The sequence below is a fragment of the Accipiter gentilis genome, chromosome 4 (assembly GCF_929443795.1).
Source record: "Accipiter gentilis chromosome 4, bAccGen1.1, whole genome shotgun sequence".
NCBI lineage: Eukaryota > Metazoa > Chordata > Aves > Accipitriformes > Accipitridae > Astur > Astur gentilis.
Window position 1 is genome coordinate 26,818,310 of NC_064883.1, and position 18,744 is coordinate 26,837,053.

Consider the following 18,744-nt stretch of genomic DNA (forward strand, 5'->3'; position numbering starts at 1 on the left):
TCTTTCTAAACCCTCCTTTATTATAAGCTTTGGAATCCTCACTATTTTCTGTTTGAAAGAATACATATTATAGAATTTACATCTGAGAAAAAAGTCAAATGTAAATTGAGCACATTGAACAAGCTTAAGGCAATAACAAACAAAAAATACTCTTTAAAAGTTACAAAACGTTATCTACAAAGTCGCTTATTACATTGCCTTAGTCTCACCAGACATATATTTCACACCACTATTTCATTAGTGTTCTCCAGATGAAGTTGTACAATCAGGAGAAAACCATTAAAGAGACAAAGTATTGCTATGCTAAACAGCTTACTTGCTCTTCCTGCTTGTCTCCAAGCTATAGCTTTTTATCTTTCTTTTTTCCATTCCTGAAGACTGATTGAACATGATCAAATTTCATGTCAGTAAAATGTATTAAAATGAGAGAAGAGGACATTTTTAATTTTCTAATTTGTTATTCCTAAAAAAAGTCATATCAGCAATAGGGAAATTGAGTAATAGATATTATTTGCTTGATACTTGGAGCTATGAAATATAGATTATTTCCTATTATTTAGTCCTTCCTGCCCAAATTTAACGTTATTAAATTCACTGTTATGTTGACATATTTTTAAGGAACAACAAAAAATGTTTAACTGCTTTAATGTGTCTTATGAGTAATATAATACATCTACTTTGACAGGTAGAATATCTAAAGTTACACTGATTTCAAGCTGAACAGAAAAAGAAGAGCAGGAGTGGAGGAGAATCAGATGTGTATGCAATATTAATGGAAAAATTTTACATTTAAAATGAGCTGGGCAAATGATACTGTGACTATATTTTCTAGAAAAATTTAGCATACACTCCAAAAACAGTTACCAAGTAGAATGATGGACAATATATAGAAGCATACTTGCTTTTACTACCTCCTCAAGTTGCCTATAATGAAGAAATCAAGAATTGAAACATACGGCTTGTCACAACACATTGGTGTTTGCATGCTGTGATTCAGACCTTGGATACAATTCTGTCTTTAAATACAAGCTTCCATGCTCTTCTTCCAAGGGATGTCTGTCTCGTTCTGTGCACAGAAGGAGGAGCATCCTAGGAATAAATGCAGTGAATACAACATTGCCCATGGCAGTGTTTTCCAAGCTTGCTTTCTTTCTTTTTTTTAAACCAGAACTCCACAACAATTCTGAGACAAAATCAAGTCTCACCCACCATTTCTGGGAAAGGGAAAGAAAAAGAAACGGTAGCTAACTAACATTGGACATTGTGTCCGTACTGTTTATTTTCTTGCTTTTGTGGGTGGCTATGTATGTATCGTAAAAGAGTTGCAGTCATTTAATGACTAGCTTTCTGGTACAGACCACAAGTTAAGAAATATTGGTCTTTTGTTCTCATATGTGGCAAATGTTTCTACTGGAGATTTTAAATTTAAATACTAAGATTTTGCATATTCAAGCAGTTTCACCTGGCAACAGAGAAACAATCATGAACCACTCTTCCAGCTTCTACCTTGAAGGACACAGATAATAAATGCTTCTCATTTAAACACTGTTAATGTAAGCAAACAGTACTTTCCATCTATCTTTTTTTTTCTAAAATGGTTTTGATTAATCTTTCAGACTATAATGAGAACCTGACTATAAGATATATCCCTGGGTGTAGACTTACAGAAGCATAACTGAAACTGAAAACAAAACCTTACAATGGCAAGTGACATTGTGAATCTTAACTAAAGGCAGAACAAGTAACTCTGGATAATGTCACACAGTCTGTAGAAGGTACGATGGCTAAAGCTGAAAAAGAAGAACAAGAATAAATATTTTCCTTTTAAAGCTATGGATGGTTGTGACACTTTATAAAGAGCACAAAGGCCAATTCTCTGGCCCTATAGCTTTCAGCCTTAGTTACATGTCTGGTTTAAATTACTAAGGAAATTGTTCTGCCAGCCCATCACACATAATGAAACCAAAGTCTCATAGCTTGATTAAGACATGCAGCTGGAAGTCACAGCCAGCTGGTTTTATGAGTGTGGGGCAGCACAGCCTTTGCTCTACCAGTCTGATGGCTTCAGCTCCTCTTCCCTTTGTATGTGTCCCATCATGTTGGTCTCTGTTCTGCAGGAAGGCATCCAAGTCCTGAACACAAGTGGTTAACTGTATAGCTGACCTGCATCAGCCTGCATGCCTGTCTCCTCAGTATCAGGAAAAATCCCTTCTTTAAGGGTACACGGCAACTTTACTCGGAAAATAAAAGTATTGCAAGAAAAGCTCATCTTTGATTTGCAACTGCTAAGATGTTTCAGGTATGCTTCTAAAGCTCTTAATGGACAGAATGCAAAAAGCTATGGTAGCTGAATTTGATGATCACAGGAAGCACGTTCAAATGTGCTGAGACGAAAAACTTTACTTACTGCTTTTTCTTACCTTTTTCTAATGAACGTTTTCTGGTGGAGGGGACTCTCATGCAGATTTCCTCAGCCATGGGCAGGGGTGGCTATTTGGGTAGAGCAAAATACGGCACTCTTTTTGGATCCATAACTTTGAAGCTTGTAAATACTTTTCCCGGTATTATTCCCTTCCATGATAGCACTTAGCTCTAGTTCATGCAGAGCTTTTATTAACAAGAACTCATATAATATTAATAATCATTGGGGAAACACCACACACAGGCAGAGGCCGTGAGTGATGCTGCAGTGGAAAGGAGAGCATCCTGGGTATTGAACATGACTGCGTTTTTTCCACACCTGGCTTCTTCATGGAACAAAAGTTCTAGTGAAATTCCAGTTACTGCTCTTTTCTTTGGTCATCTTCAAATGGTATGAACTGTTTCTCTGAGAAGCATGAAAGATAAAATAAAATTTAATACAGCATATATTTTGATGCCATTCTTGGAAGTAGACCTACATTTTTATATTCAGTCCTGATGCTTCTGAATAGTGAGCAAAAATTATTTCCTTAAAATGAAAAATACACATTCACAAGGAAAAAAAAAAGATGATGTTTAGAAAAACAAGTTGTTGGCTGTGCAGCTGTTTCACAGCAAATGAAACAGACTAACCCAAACACCTTTCACACATCTTTAGTCAGTATAAGAATGCAATAAGCACTTTGAGTAAGGGTAAAGTGCTCTGAGTTGGAAAGGAATTGTTGGTTTATTCTTTTGTGTAGGCTGAAAGGCACTACATTTGGAAACACACCAATGTGGAGATGGGAATTTTTCTGCTTGCGAAAGAACTTAAGACTTGCGATTTGGAGATGAAATAAAAAGATGTCTTCTTATTTACCAGCTAAAATGAGATGGGAAAGGGATTGCCTACCTAGCAATACTAGCAGTACAACATTTGATCTCCACACCAAGATCTGGCAAATGGTACTGGATTCAAGAAATATGAATATAAAAAAATATTTTAAAATATAAAAATCTATCATCTGTCCAGGTCTCTTTGGTCACACCCTTTTCCACACCTGAAATCTCCCCAGTCTAAAGACTTCAGAGATTTGTTTAAAACCTCCAGCCTTTCCACAGCCCAAACATCTCCATTGTTCATGTACAGGCTTGAAGCCAAACTGAGCTTCATCAGCCTTAGGGTTCAGTGAGTAAATGGTGATTTACAGCCCTGAGGGTCCATATTTCTGTCTGGGATTTCTGAGACTGATATATGTGTGCAAGAACTGTACAGTGGCTAGACAGTGAGTTCATCATTGTGCGATGTCTCAGACTTACCATGCACGTGCTAAAGCAAAGGTCATCATCACGCTGGTCATCACCCTGTGCAGTGCATGTGGAACAGGGCTGATGGGAGCCAGGCACATAAACCCACTGTTCATCCGCAAGCAAGACAGGTGTGTGTTGTGGATGGCTATGGGCGTATTTCTCTCCTTCCCATCTTAATCCCTGAGGCAGATGGGCTTGAGTTCGGCATGTGACATAAGTTACCTGGCACATTCTTACAGATGGGTTTTGAAAAGGGTAATTGTCAGCATATGTAGTTTCCGCTCATTTTCTTGCTCTGCCACAATTGTTGCCCTTTCAAAATTAAGTCTAGATATATTTTCCCTTGTGAAAAGATCTTTGTTACTGTTTGAACTTCAGGCAGACAACTAGCAGCCTTGGGTATTCCCTAAACCAGGTGAAAAGCATGTTGGCTGAGTTTAGACACTCAAACCCTGCACCCTCCATCACCCACTTGAAACTAGAACAGATCCCCTTGGCTGGGTGGAAGACAATATGGGAATACAAATCAGAAAAGTCATCAAAACAGCTCCTGATAGCAGTCTCTCAGCACCTTGCAAACTAGGATGATGCTATGCCTCTCTGTGTATAATAAACTTTCATTCCCAGTACTTGGCTTACTTCAGACAAGGATACCATATTTGGGACCTATCATCAATAGAAGAAAATAATTCAGTTTCTCAATCAGGCCCAGTTTATAAATGTGATTTATACATTGCCAAAATTCTTTTATTTTTTAACTTACAGAGATTTACACCAATATAAGATTAATTTCATAATGTACTGTCTTTCGTAGCAAATCTGGCTTAAGGAGCTCTTAAGGGATTTTTGCTTTGCCACTCCCCTACCTTATTTTTGCTCCTCTGTTGACATTTACTGCATCCACACAGATGGACAGAGTCATTTGCAGAGGTCACACAGAAAAGAAGCTCACTAAATGATCTTAAAAATAATCCATAGGAAAAGAAAATTCTCTCTTACAAGTTCCATTTCTACTTTTCCAGCCTTGAAAAGGCTCATAAAAATGCAATCCTTCACCAAAGAATGATTTTCTCAATAGATATATCTTCAATGAATACAGTGCGACTTCTCCCTCTCCAGAGCTGTGTCAGGTCCCAGATCCTCTTATTTTCATCTAGGGTCTTTACTCAAAAGGTTGCACACTTCTTCATTGTTTTCTTAGGTCATCCCAGTGCAGGCATCCCAGTCTAGAGCACTATCTATATCCACAGTGCAGGTCCTTAGGATGCTGCACAGCCAACCGTGTACCTCTGTTTATCACAAGAACAGGACACCCATGGACATGACAGGCTCTTACCTTCTCATAATTGGTCATTTCTTTAATTTACACCACTTATCTGCACCAAACTCAACTCATAATCTTACAGGATTAGTGAGAACAGTAATCCTATGCCTTCATGGTGAATGTTGTCTTACCTTAACAAGGATGGCACCAGCTGGAATGACCGCAACAACGATTCCTGATCCAGGGAAAAATAAAAGAGGGAATTAATAAAAAAAAAAAAGGAAGAGTACACGTACATATATGACAGCTTTTCTCAGTGGGTCTAGTCCATACTGCAGGACTACTATCAGAATACATAAAGGGCAGTCATTCTTACAACATTAAAGATGTAAAGACAATGATCGTCTGTATCAGAACTAAAAAACAAACAAACAAAAAAAACCCAACAAAACAAAACACCACACACCACCACTCTTTGGAACATATTTGACAGGCTTTTCTGGTATAAGCAGGCTCAGTGAAGATACCCCTTTCCTGCATTGCGGACTCATAACTAACCATGATATGAAATATATGATTATTATAGGCATGCTTTCTACACTTTCACTTCTAAATCTACCATTTCTAAATGCAGCAGATGTTTATATATGGCAGGGAAGATTAATGAATTGGCTTTCAACCATAAAGCTTTCTTGTTCATTTTTTTCCTACAGACGAAGTAGGATCTTTTTTGTGAAAATGTAGATTCAAGGGTATGATAACTCATACGAGCTATGGGGGATAATCTAGTGTTATTGAAGCATCATCAAGCTATGTCTGGTTTTAATTAGGGACTCCAGACATTTTGGACCTAATTTGGATCTCAAGACTAACATTTACAAACCAACATAATCTGTTGAGAAATTCCTTTTTTTCTGAGGAATTTTCAGTTGAGACCCATTGTAAGTTTCCATAAAAGCTTTTTAAATTCTGCATAAGTGGAGTTGCAGGAAATCATCAGGCTTATTTATCTATTTTAGTGAAACAACAGTTTAGCGCAGAAAATAAACCTTTGCTATCAGAGGGGTACCACGATTAAATGTGTCTGAGTTAGACCCAAAATTGTCAAAAATATGTCTTTCTAAAAAATACTTGAAAAGGGGGGCCTGACTTTGAGTTGTTCCTTATCAAGCTGATCATGTGTTGTTCCTGTGAGTTTTGATATCAGTATAGAATACAAACGCAGTAAGCCTCTTTTCAGGGGAAGTACATAGACATTTTTGCACCACTGATAGCTGTAATTTCTTGCACCCATCATTTAAAAAAATGCAAGAAATAAATAAGAAAAACAAAACAGAATTGCTTTCTTCTTTCATATCAGATTTATATACTTTCATTACCTATAAATACGGTAAATAAATGGTATCAGACAATGTAAATTGTGGGTAACAACAGCAAAGCTCTTCCCAGATCTGAGAAGAGATAGCCACTTTTCCAAGTAGATCATTTGGAATCAATTTACCTGTTAATTGTTTCATTTTCTCTTCCAGATCCTCAGATTGATTTCCTATTCCAGACACTGGCAGTTGGCTCAAGTCTGCTGGTAGCAAATGCTGTCAATCTCCGTTTCCTTATTTATCTCATTCTGTGAGTCTCAGTGAAAGATAGCATGGTACCTAATGAAGGGCTTTTGTGCAAGAGTTTTCTGCAAATATATCTCAAGTCACAGACAAAAATCAGTACCTCAAGCTCTCGTTGTTATCAGCATATTCACAGTAGCCATCTCTGGACTACATTTCCAAAAGGAAAAAGTCCTATTTGAAGAGAACTGCAACTCTTGGACAGAAACCTATCAATTCAGGGGACCAGGTATAACTGCAATGTTATGTGTGGTTTCTTCATTTCTTTATGCTTCAGGTTTTTTCCCTGCCCACCCTTTACATACTAGATCCCTTCTTTTTCAATAAGTTAACAAACAAGGAGGTTGTGTTTCTGTTGTGCATAGGTCGACAGGAATCTCATGGGCTTCTAATTGGTACTCTAGTAGAGAGGAGAATACGTACAGATGTGCAGAAGATCTTGATTCTATTAAATCAGAAGTAAAAATCCAGTTGCCCACTATACCCAAGAATAAAATACAGAGAAGATTTCAGTCTTACTATGGCTTGAAATACATTCTGTTCTTCTATCCAACCATAATAAAGTTGTAAGGGACTTTGTTTTTCATTCTCCTGGAGATACAACTTCCCATTCTTTTCTTTCTACTAAAATTCCTACTCTTCATACATATTTAGTGGTGATGCTTTATGATGAAAATGGGATTAATTAATGACACTTGGGTGAAATCCAGGCCACATGTAGCCAGTAGAAGCTTTGCCATTGACTTTCAGAAAACTAGGACTTTATCCTGAGTATCTCTAGGCTTAAGTACAGCTTTTACCATGTGAGGAGACTTGCAGACATAAGTGGAATTTCCTACAGAGCAAACCTGTTTGAAGAACTGGGATCCAGGGAACATCAACCAAGCTCATGGGCTTAAGGCTGCATGTCTCAATCTACCCAACAAATGCAAATTTTTCCCAGAAAATATCTTTTCTTTTTGACGATTGTAGGCCTGCTGTTTACCAAGTGTATAGTAAATCCACAGTTTGCAAAGGAATTTTTATATCTAGCTGCCTTGAGATTCATATGCGTAATTAACAGCATAATCCACGGAGGAAACTGATTTGATACAAATGTATGTTTGTTTTTCTAAAATTATTTAATTTCTGTAAAACTACGTTCCTTAATTTTTGCGATTAAAAAAATACATACACAACATCTTGGTCTAGCTAAGAATTAGGTTGAATGGAATCTAGGGAACATACTTTAAAAACAATCTTTTTAAATGTATAAAACACAATTATCTTTTCTACTGTGATTTTTAATGCTTTGTAAGTCTTTCTTTTAACAGATTTCATGCTTTCATTTGAACATCAACAGACAACATTTTGTTTCATCTTCTAAGCTGCATTTAACAAGCTTGAGAACTAATAGAATTAATTAAAAGTTTTTCTTAATTACTCCTCAGTTTTTCTTCCAGTGCTAGTCCTTAGCTAAATTTCTTATTCACCCTTAAGTAGAGATTTGAAACTCATCTAAGTACTGCCATCTTCTCTAACATGTGTAAGAAAGTGTTTATTTAACTTCTCTTTCAAAAATGCTTTTGCAGTCATGTTTTTGGAGTAATTTCCTATTATTATTATTTCTCTCATTAATGAAACACGTATCTTCTTTTCTATTTTCTCAATACTCCAGACTACTTCTTTATCATTTCTGGTTGTATATGCAGACTAATTTAAAGCTCCTTGCAGCCCGTTGAGAAGTGCTTAAGCTTTTGAATTGTTTTGAGAGTTTATTGTCGGGTCCAGAGTGGATAGTAATGTCTGATTGATCTTTTACTGTTTTTCTGTCATGAAGCTGGGACTGTTCTATATGGACAGCATAGTCTCAGAGCCATAATGTGGAGTACATAGATTTACTCTGCCAATATGATAATCAGACCTAGCTTCCTCTGTTGATTTGGAATGGCTGAAAAAGCTATGTATGACAGCATCAAAAATATTCCAAGCTTATCACCAATCATACCGTTGTGCTGCTCTATTCCTTCACTTCACACTTTCAGCTTCAAGTGCTGCTCAAACTTAGAAGGGGTAAATCCTCTTCATGAGCACTACCCACAAATCCCTTGTCTCTTTGTTTTTCCATAAGCAGCAGCATTGCCTGTCTTCCCCTGAGTGTCCAGGGCAAGCGGGGACCAGCAACCCTTCCCATGTGAAGAGGGGAGGTCCTCCCGTGCCCAGCAGTGCTCTGAACTCGGTGAGAACTGCTCCAACCCAGGGCTATGTGAGTGCTTCCCAGTGCCACCTTGCCCCTATGTCTGACAGGATTTGCTAGACCTCTGGATCAAAAGAGGAACACGCACTTTGCTCGTAAATCAAAAAAGGTATAAATTTACAAAGGCACATCCACATAGACATAACCAGACAGCAGAAATCAGACACATCTCTAGCCTAATAGGTACATAGGTCTATTTCCAGGCTTAGCTAAAGGCATACCAGTCAAGAGAGCTAAAAAACTTCCCTAACTAGTTAGCTTGTGCAATTCTGCTGTAAAGTAAGAGACAGCAACAAGGACTGATGTCCATCTGTCAAACAATATTTCTCTATGCCTTGAACTCTAAACTCATGTGTCCTTCTGGAAAGTCAGAATAAAGCCCAACTAAAAATTTTGGTTCCCATTTATCCCAGTCTTTCTAAGGTCAAGCTCTTCTATTCAGTGGAGAAGAAGAATTCAGCCCCAAAAGTGGAAACTGCCATCAGAAAGATATCTATTTCTTGTAATTGACTATAACAAGAGTTTAAAATGATTGCACTTCTAACTTTACTATGTCAAAAATGTGCCAGATTTAACTAAGATGCAGTCCACCAGAAATCTGAAAGAAACCCCACCTTAGAAAGGGCTTGTTTTTTCTCAGGTGCTGGGGGAATGGAAGCAGAAGAGGAGGGAGAAAGCTACATCCTCCCCCAAGAAACACTGTGCAGTGCTCAGTGCCTTCAGTTTCATGTGTTGGGGAACCACTGGTGCCAATACACAATTCTTCATTCCCAGCTGTGAGGGCATCAGTGCAATGTGGTGTGGCTGGGCTACACAGTAAAAAATGCTCCTGCTGAGTGCTTTGCAGGTGATAGGCACTTAAGTTGGCTAATAGAGAGTGCTGTATAACTGGGCTGGCTAAACCACATGACAGTCAATAATTTTCTAAAGTGTATCATCATCAGTATACAAGCATCTCTATACTATTGATTTCTCATCATTTGTATCAACTTATCCTCTGCTATTGATGGTAAGCTCTGTGTGGCATGAGTCGTTCCATTATTTTTTCATTTTGGATGGTGTTTGTCAAAATTGGTACAATTTGATAATAATTTGTATTGTAGTTTTCATAAATTGAGAGCAGACAATTGTTGATCCCTTGTATTTAATAACAGGTAAATTCAATATAGTCAGGCAATATTCATCATTCTACTAATTTTAAAATATCACAGAAGCTCACAACTCATAACTAGACCTATTTCAAGAAAAATATATTTTTTTGGTGACTAGAAAATATCTGTAAATGACACTTTTCCACCATATCTTATATTAGACATGAGTTCTGGCTAATTGTAAGGCTCTGATTTTTTTTAGACTAGGGATAAAATTGTTGTTAACTTGAGAAGTATTCCCAAGCTGAGCAGTTCCAGACAAAGGTTGGGTTTCAGAGAGCTATGAAAATTACTTTCCCCATCTCCAGCTCTTGAAGAAGTCAAATGAATTCTAAAATGTGGTTCTGATAAAATATGCACATAAATGTCAGAAAAGAGGTTATTTCAGTCACTCACAGACAGGCAGGATAGATGGGTAACAAACGCACAAATGTTGATATTAATGATTCAATTCCTACTGCGTTATTATGCCCAGAGACAAAAAGTTCTTTGCTTCCACTAAAGTGAGACATCTATCTTTGCAATAAAAACTAACTAGCAAAGTTCTCAAAAAGGAGTCTGTTTGCTTGGGGAAAAAAATAACCCAAACAATTGCTGAAATGATCACTAATCACATTGCAATGGTCTTTAAAAAGCCTACTTTTTTTAGGCCCTGTTAATGAAAATATTTGTCCATATGAATGTTCCTTCATCATTAGAACTTTATGTTACATGGACCGTGGAAGAAAAGACAAATAACTTGGTTGAGAAGTAGCCCCAGGAAAGATTGTATAACCATTGCGTGCACCAAGAAAAAGTCCGTGGAATAAAGTAGGCATCCAGTTTCATTACTTATAAAAACCTAAAAAAATGCCACTGAATTGCTTAAAAAGATTATGAAGACAATAAAAGTACATGCTCAAGCTTATTATCACTTGGTTAGTTAGTGTATTTACCCTGAAGAGACATACTCTGATGTGTTCAGGATAGAAATTTCTACAAATAGTGCATCCTTAATGCCACCAATGACAATTATTAGCAGTACTAAAAATTATGTGCTTTGTTGTCAAAGGCTCATATCTTACAGCTTTTGGTCAGAGTGGAAAAGCTGGATCTCCAGGGGCTCCAGTGTTGCCATTAAGACCTATAATGCTAGTTTTCATTTTCTTTCTTCGTGTGCCAGATGGCGAAATAGGGCATGCTAGGGGTGGTTTAAAAGTCATCTCTCTTCTTCCTAGGTTTGTCTAGCAGAGAAAACAAAACCTAGATTTAACGAGATCATATTCAGGATTGAAATAAAACCTGCCCAAGGGGTTGCAAACCTGTTAGAAGAGGGTCATGTGTTGCAGTCCTGCTCCTCGTACACTGCAATGCCACAGGGCGGAATCCCAAGGCCTGGGACCATCAGGTCTCCAGTGTGACACAGGCAGATTGGCTGAATCGTGCCACCAGATGTGCTTCTAGTTTCACATAAGAGAATTTAGGTATTGTATTGGATGGCCTTAACATATGCAAATCATGGCAGTTGTGTGGTCTTAACACCTGTCTGGTTTTAAATGCATTGGCTTTTTTTAGTCACTCCAGGAAAGGTGGTCTGGAATTATCATGCAGTGTGCATGTCACAACATTAAAGTCATATGACTGTTTTATTTCTGCAATAATTTCACTGCAACCAGGAAAAAATTACTCCTTGAAAAGCACTTTCAGGTAATTGTCTGTATTCCTTTATATTTCTTTCCGTTCTTGCGTGCTTTAATTATAGGGCAACATGACTTGGATAATTATCTTTGTGGCTAAATCCATCCAGAAGAGAGAAAAAGAAAAAAAAAATATTTATAACTAAAAATGAATGCAACACTTTTAAGAAATATTAAGCCATTTGCAGCAGCCACCGATAAATATGCCAAGCACAAAAATTATTGGTTGAACAAGTCTAAAATTTCAATGGAATTGAATTTTTGTTCACTTTCTACCTTCCTTTGTCAGCACAATTTAACAAGACCTTGTACTTCTTTGAAAAGCAGCCACCTTAAATCAAACAAAAGTCTCATTATATTTCCCACACCCTCCTTTAGAAAAATGCACAGTGATATGGCACTTCCCATTGTCTGTCTTTAGTGTTGTTTAGCAGGGCTATTGAAATGATGCTAAGACAGCAGTACAGGTGGATGCAGAATGTATTAATAACAAAATAATTGGAATGTCAAAGCTCATGAATTAGCACTTTTCAAATTCAACTGCAATCAGCAGATTATGGGTTTTGTGCCTTACACAAACTATAAACACTGCAATTCATTATATGCACATCCAATTATTTTCTTTCTGTAGGCTTCTTTGCCACTGAGTGCTAAATTAAGAAATTAATCCTTCAGAGGTCAATGAAAAAGGCTTTATTGCTATTCAGAAAATCACATACTCAGAACAACAAACAGTCTGGGCAGCTCCCCCAGCCCAGTATATCACCACTCCATCTGTGCTTAGCATTCCTTCCCTAGACACTTGGAGGGAATTTTTCAGGCTAAGCTGAAAAATTCAGACAGTTCTCAGCTATTGCTCCTTTCTCCTGAAAACTCTAACTTCAATACATCAGACAAAATATTAGTTCTGTAGGAGGAGAATGTGGACATGATTAAGTCTTAAATCTTTCCTCCCTGAGCCAGTCCCTCAGGACTGATCCTTTCTTCCTAAAACACACAGCTTTCTGCTGAACCCTCCTGACCCTTCCACATGAAATAACATCTTCTCCCTTTTCTTACGTCCATGCACAGATACCAAACAGCTTTGTGATACTGCAATGGACAATGACATATATCCATGAGCTAACATTTGTTTAATTTGTAGACTTGGGAAATATAAGTGGGGAGGGTGTGGGCAGCAAAACTCTTTTGTTGATCTACACAACTGTAAATAGGCAAAATAAATAATAAACCACATCTAGTCATTGTACCTTTTTGACCTAGCATTCTGAGCCATTGGTTTCTCTACCTGGTGTCACACAGAACAATTCAAAAGTTCAGTTCAGTTCAGGTAAAATTTCTTCTGGGTAGAAGCAGAGATCAATTTTAGTTTTATTATTTACAGGAGTATTACTTTTCTTAAATAGAAAACCTGATGGAATGGTTCATTGATGAGTTATGCAGAGGAAAAAAAAAAATAAAAAAAACCTTCCAAGAGTCTCTAACTCTTTTAGATAGTATCCACTGTTTGCAAAAATTCTTCTTCAGTGACTCTAGGGAAAGTTACACTTTATCTGGCATGCATCCAGTGCACAGCTCTTTAATAAAACTGATGGACAATTAGTTTTTTAACCCTGTGATCCTCTGTTATCATTGATTCTTCTAGTCTGTAGAAATGCTTATGCCAAAAGGGCATAGCCTCTGGGAGTACATAATGTGACATGTGCTCAGCTTGTTTTCTTAACTGTAGCAAAGATGACAGCTTCTTCTGTTTAAAAATACCCCTTAAGTTATATACAAACAGTATATATACTGTTGCACAGAAAAATACAGAAAGGGTAACCTGTATTATAGCATGGTTGTACTGCACAGAAACTCAAATTTGTAACTGCCCTGAACATTAAAAATCAAAGACACAAAAAAGATTCTGCTTTTGTGTCAGATTGTGATTTTCTTTTTTCCCCCTTCAACTTCTAACTATTCACTAAGTGTTCATCAGAAAATAATTCCCTCTTCTGCCCCTCTTAGCACCACTTGGGCTCTTCCCTTGCTAAGATATTGCCTTGGAGCATCTTGCTCTACTGATGCTAACCGGCTTTTTTTTCCAGAGTCTCTAATTGAACATAAGCAAGTTAAATTCTGAGCAATTATTCTCCACTAGTACTTAGCTTTGAAGGTTGATGCCTTGTATTGCAAATATGTCGAAAGGTTTTCATGCCTTTAAACTTGTCTTTTTTTTCTAATTATATCAGCTGGTCTAGTAAAAGGTTTTATATCTCCCCACGAACTTTGCTTAACCCAGATTGTAAAGTATCACATTCATTTTTTCAGATTTTTAATGGATATTCTACTAAGACCTTTATGTTTGCAAATATCAAACACCTTGCTGAATGTTACAAAACTGATCTCTTACAGCTGCCAGTTAATTTATTTAAATACCAAAAGTAATGCATTTTATATTAAACAACTAGTGAAGAAACAAAAGAGAAAGCACTCTCTGTCTTTATTTCCCTAGCAGCATCCTACGCCTGCCTGTGGTCCACTCAATTTAGGGAATACATAATCTTTCTGTAAATTCCACAACTGAGTGCTGCCTGGTTATTGTCACTGCACAATGTCCAGCAAGAGGAAGCAAAGCTTGCAGAAGGATAACAGAGTATTCGCATAGCTTTGCATAAATATGGGATAATGGCTTCCCTCTGAGGGATTTGTAATGCTCCAATATCAAAAGACTTATGCATTAAAAATAACTAGAATGCATATCAGATTAGCCTTTTCACACTTGAGAATTATGCAACTTGGAAGAGCACAAACATAGCGACAATGTAATTCCCATTCGTTACTTTCTGGACCTCCTGTGAAACAGGTTTTTTCCAAAATAAAACATCCCAAATAATTTATTAAAAATGAAATTATTAATCTCTTTATGAACATATTATCAACTTTTCACTTATAAATAAAACAATTTAAATAAGCAGTCTAATAGTAAATCTGTGTAAGCAATTAATGGATCCGTGGAGCTTTTCAGTTAAAAGACATGAGCTCAAAAAGACATGAGCTCATACTACTCTGAGAATCTTTCTTGTACACAAACAGCAGGATCAGGCCAAGGAATGTTGCCAAGTTTCATTTCTGTACTTGCCTTCTTATACAGATCTCATACATTAAAGTCACAGACATGTCATTTACCCAGCAGACAGTATTTCACTCCATAGGAGGCAGGAAAAAAGCTAAGAACCTTCTTTCCATTTCCTTCATTGCAAGATTGTTGCTCTCAGGAAGGTTTTGTGCAGCCTTGTGTAAAATGGCTCAGCAATGGGACCGACTTCATTCCCCTGGAAAAACATAGTCCTCAGCCTAGGAGGGCTCGATGTTGCTGAAATTCCCCTGACAAACAGGATCCACTTTACTTGGCTTACTATCCATCCCATTTACAGATATTAAACTACTGATCCTGCAAGACACCGAGTGCCTCCAGTTTCCACTGAAATGGAGTATAATCTTGCAACAAGACAATTTATACTACAGTTATTTGCCTCTTTCCACCTTAGGAGTAGATTTCCTGATAAATTAATGCATGTTAAGCCACAGTTAACTTTTAAACAGCAAAAACTTTGCATGGGAGTGTTCCCTCTCAGGAGAGTTTACAAAGAGCGGCAGCCTGCCGAGGACTTCCAAGTGACAGATCTCTGGTGCTAAAATGCATTCAGGACAAAGCCAGACAACTTCACAGGGGGTGGAGTCCTTGAACTGGAAAGAAAAAAATTCCCCATGCTCATATTTTTCTGTTCAACCTGCAGTTTGACTATGACCCAGTGATCCCAATACACCACCTTGTTCACAGGACAACATTGGCCTCTGTCTCTACCACACTTACCTCAGCTTGGCAACCTCTAAAGAAAGCAGCAACAAGCCTGTTCTTTAGATGCTGTTTTTCTGAATGCCATCTCTCTTGCCAACCCTAAAGCTGGTCTTAATCATTACAAAAGCATCATTATCTGAGGTTAAACAGAAGATTTCTCTTCATGGATTTCTGTAAGCATCTCATTTTAGTTACGTAGGACTTTCCGATCCCATTGGTACAATGAGATCTTAAGCTTCTGGCAGCAACGGCCTTTTTCCTGATGTTATCAGATTTGAAGAACTTAGGAATTAATAATGTTCTACACATCCTTCTTCTCCAAGCACCTCCTCTGCCTCTCATCTTATAGCCAACTATCCTGACCGATCACCAGTCTGCCTAAATTAAACAAGCATTAAAGAACATGTCAGTAAGCCAAGTTGTAGTTACTCTTCCCCACACCCTAAAATTAAGCTAACTCTAAGCTTGAGCATTACACCATCACTGTGACCCATGCCCAACTTAATATATGACTTTCACCTCTAGCAGAACATGCTTCTTGAAGCTGGATAGAAATCTCTGTACACTACTTCAGATGGCAAGGTCTACAGGGCTTCATAATGAGTTCTCGGGTAGGTTGATGAACTGATTTGGACTGGGAAATTTAACACAGTGGTATGAATACTAATCAGAGAAAAGTTATGGCTAGGATTAGGGTAATGCTGTGGACAGAAGTGGCTGCAGAATTGAGTTTATCGCTAAATTCTGCAAGACGTGGTAATTTAATAGGACTGACAGTGTTTGCAGTGGTAAATGTCTCATGTTTATTGGAGGGTAAGACTGGAAATGGTCAAGGGTAGCTTTGGGGTTTGAGCTTGAGTGAGGGTGAAATTTTAGAGCTCCAGGCATTAACGTACAGTTATTTCAGGATTTCAGCATTTAGGACACAGTCTTCCAGACTATTAAATGCCAGTCAAGCACACTTGCACAGGATCTGCTCAACTATAAGAGAATTCACTGCATGAGTTGGAGAAACTTTCTTGCTAAGCAGAAGAGGGGTCATTAGCAATGCTATAAATCAGCCTGACCCACACAATCTGTCTACCTACTATTCTGTCATATATCATGGATCAGGTTAGAACAGCAACAAGAGAACAAACTTGCCTGTGGGGTAGTGTTCAACTGAGGCTTTTGGTTTCTCTTCATAGCTTTTGTGCTCTTTAGTAAAGAAAACTGTGTCAAAGCAAACCTACAGCCACCATCCTTTCATCATCCCCACCATTTAATTTTAGCATAGTTCCTGTTATACTTTTCACTTCTACTAATTGGCACTCTGAAAAAAACTCCCAGACAAAAACTCCAAGTTAATACAAAAAATCATGAGTTAAGCATAAAACAATTTAGCTCTATGGATGTAAGCTGTGCCATATCACTTAGTCATTGGATCAAATGGTCTCTGTCATTCAGATGATTGTCCAAACTTCATTTGATTCACACAAAATCTTTGGTATGCCCATTGCTGGAATTTCCCTGGCTCTCAAACAAATTACTGCTCAGCTCACAAATAGCATGGATACAAGAAGTCTTGAAAGCCATCTCTCACCTCTCCACTGGATGCCTCGAACTGAAGACACTCTTGAGTTTCTTCCTGACACACAGCATCTTTGAGAATGTTTTTCAAGTCTCCTGCAAGAGATAGGACTGTTTCTTTTCTTTGTCCATTTACAAATTGGTACAGTTGAGGTGTTTGCCAATTGGCACTACAGGTCTACATCAGCAACTTCAAAAACTGAGCAGTTAGCTTCACTTGGTAAACACTGGAAATGAACAACAAGATGAGAGTTACTGCCCATAAGGTAATTAGAAGAAAGGGCTCATTCCAGGAGAGTTTGTTGCAAAGTCTGATCTGTTTTATGCAGATAATTTAATGCGATGCGCAGGGGACAAGAATTTCTATTATTTGGTTACGAAGCACTTGTCGTGCTTTAACTCCAGCCAGCAACTAAGTACCACGCAGCCACTCACTCACTTCCCCCATCCAGTGGGATGGGGGAGGAAATCGGAAAAAAAGGTAAAACTTCTGGGTTGAGATAAGAACGGTTTAATAAAGCAGGAAAGAAGAAACTATAATGATAATGATAACACTAATAAAATGACAACAGTAGTAATAAAACGATTGGAATGTACAAATGATGCGCAGGGCAATAGCTCACCACCCGCCGACCGACACCCCGCCAGTCCCCGAGCGGCGATTCCCTGCCCCCCCCCCACTTCCCAGTTCCTAAACTAGATGGGACGTCACATGGTATGGAATACACCGTTGGCCAGTTTGCGTCAGGTGCCCTGGTTGTGTCCTGTGCCAACTTCTTGTGCCCTGGCTGGCCATGAGAAGCTGAAAAATCCTTGACTATAGTCTAAGCAATACTGAGCAACAACTGAAAACATCAGTGTGTTATCAACATTTTTCGCACGCTGAACTCAAAACATAGCACTGTACCAGCTACTAGGAAGACAGTTAGCTCTATCCCAGCTGAAACCAGGACAGCATCCACCCCTTATTCTTTACCATTGACGTCATGCTCAGTTCCCATACCTTTAGTTACATCCTGATTAATCATCACCACCTTTCCAGTCCTTTGAGACATATGAACAATGATATATATATATATACACACACAGAGATATTATTCCTTTAGTTCATGAGTTATGTTCATAAAACATTTGTTGAGTTCAATTAGTTTCCAACTCCGGGCTCCATCTGTCATACCAGTCTGTCTGGGCAGGAGGAATGGTGCAAAGTCCTCTCAGTCGGTAGAGCAGAATTGGGCTTCAGTGCGGTGTGACGAGCAGCTGACATTTGAGGTAGCAGGAGGATGGTGTGAACCGTTGGATTGTTGCATGCTGGAGTCAGTTCTGGTTCCATCACTATTGCGTTTTGCTCAGTTTTATCACAGTTCTTTCTTGCTATAGTACTATGGATATAGCATATAACAATTATAATAATGATAACATACAGTAGCAGGGTTATATAGCAACTAATATCATACAGTTTAATTTTGGCTATTTTCACCTAAAATCATATCACCTTGAGGCACACGTCAGACTTCTCCATCTTTTCGCATCACCCACCAAGTGCACCCAGGCCCTTGAGCAAAAGCAATCCCACGAATGGGTTTACCATTGCCTGAGGCAGGAGTAACCCAGACTGTTTTCCCTAACATATTTTTCATGTGCACTACAGGGACTTTATCCCCTTCTACAGTATGT